The sequence below is a fragment of the Arachis stenosperma genome, chromosome 7 (assembly GCF_014773155.1).
Source record: "Arachis stenosperma cultivar V10309 chromosome 7, arast.V10309.gnm1.PFL2, whole genome shotgun sequence".
Taxonomy (NCBI): domain Eukaryota; kingdom Viridiplantae; phylum Streptophyta; class Magnoliopsida; order Fabales; family Fabaceae; genus Arachis; species Arachis stenosperma.
The window spans coordinates 43,660,249-43,661,997 of NC_080383.1; the positions used below are offsets into that span (position 1 = coordinate 43,660,249).

Below are 1,749 nucleotides of genomic sequence, written 5' to 3' on the forward strand. Positions count from 1 at the left end.
TTGCCAGGATCTTGTCTCTTTTGAGGTAAAATTTGCTGAATCCAGGTATCTATTTCATTAATGAGCAAGGGAGGTTCACTTTCCCAAGTCTCATTACAAAATAACTTGGCATTCAGCTTCATGATAGCTCCTAAATATTGAGCAACTTGCTCTCCAGTCACATCTTCATCCTCATCAGAGGAAGAATAGTCTTCAGAGCTCATGAATGGCAGAAGGAGATTTAATGGAATCTCTATGCTCTCTATATGAGCCTCAGATTCCTTTGGATCCTTAATAGGAAACTCCTTCTTGCTTGAGAGACGTCCCAGGAGGTCCTCCTCACTAGGATTTTCGTCCTTCTCCTCCCTTGTGCATTCGGCCATATTGATCACATCAATGGCCTTGCACTCTCCTTTTGGATTCTCTTCTGTATTGCTTGGGAGAATACTGGGAGGAGTTTCAATGACTTTCTTACTCAGCTGGCCCACTTGTGCCTCCAGATTTCTGATGGAGGATCTTGTTTCACTCATGAAACTGAAAGTGGCTTTTGACAGATCAGAGACTAAATTTGCTAAATTAGAGGAGCTTTGTTCAGAATTCTCTGTCTGTTGCTGAGAAGATGATGGAAAAGGCTTGTTGTTACTGAGCCTATTTCTTCCACCATTATTAAAGCCTTGTTGAGGCTTGTTGATCCTTCCATGAGAAATTTGGGTGATTTTTCCATGATGAGTTATAGGTGTTTCTATAAGGTTCACCTATGTAATTAACCTCTGCCATTGCAGGGTTCTCAGGATCATAAGCTTCTTCAGAAGCTGCCTCTTTAGTACTGTTGGATGCATTTTGCCATCCATTCAGACTTTGAGAGATCATGTTGACTTGCTGAGTCAACACTTTGTTCTGAGCCAATATGGCATTCAGAGCATCAATTTCAAGAACTCCCTTCCTCTGAGGCATCCCATTATTCACGGAATTCCTCTCAGAAGTGTACATGAATTGGTTATTTGCAACAATGTCAATAAGTTCTTGAGCCTCTTCAGGCGTTTTCTTTAGGTGAATAGATCCACCTGCAGAATGGTCCAATGACATCTTAGAAAACTCAGATAGACCATAATAGAATATATCTAATATGGTCCATTCTGAAAACATGTCAGACGGACACCTTTTGGTCAATTGCTTGTATCTTTCCCAAGCTTCATAAAGGGATTCACCATCTTTTTGTTTGAAGATCTGAACATCCACTCTAAGCTTGCTCAGCTTTTGAGGAGGAAAGAATTTATCCAAGAAGGCCGTGACCAGCTTATCCCAGGAGTCCAGGCTATCCTTAGGTTGTAAATCCAACCATATTCTAGCTCTGTCTCTTACAGCAAAAGGGAAAAGCATGAGTCTGTAGACTTCAGGATCAACTCTATTCGTCTTAACAGTCTCACAAATCTGTAAGAACTCAGTTAAAAACTGGTAAGGATCTTCAGATGGAAGTCCATAAAACTTGCAGTTCTGTTGCATTAAAGCAACTAGTTGAGGCTTAAACTCAAAATTGTTGGCTCCAATGCCAGGAATGGAGATGCTTCTTCCATCAAATCTGGACGTGGGTTTGGTAAAGTCACCAAGCATCCTCCTTGCATTATCATTATTGGGTTCGGCTGCCATCTCCTTCTCTTGTTCGAAAATTTCTGAAAGGTTACTTCTGGATTGTTGTAATTTAGCTTCTCTTAGTTTCCTTTTTAGAGTCCTTTCAGGTTCTGGATCAATTTCAACAAGAGTGCTTTTTTC

The 1,749-nt window shown here is 40.7% G+C and overlaps 1 non-coding gene across 1 annotated transcript; it reads left to right on the plus strand.

Moving 5' to 3' along the window:
• Positions 1-1,123: 1,123 nt before the first annotated feature.
• Positions 1,124-1,227, plus strand: LOC130942341 (small nucleolar RNA R71). The gene has a single exon (XR_009070915.1). It is a non-coding gene; the product is annotated as a small nucleolar RNA R71 (small nucleolar RNA).
• Positions 1,228-1,749: the final 522 nt, after the last annotated feature.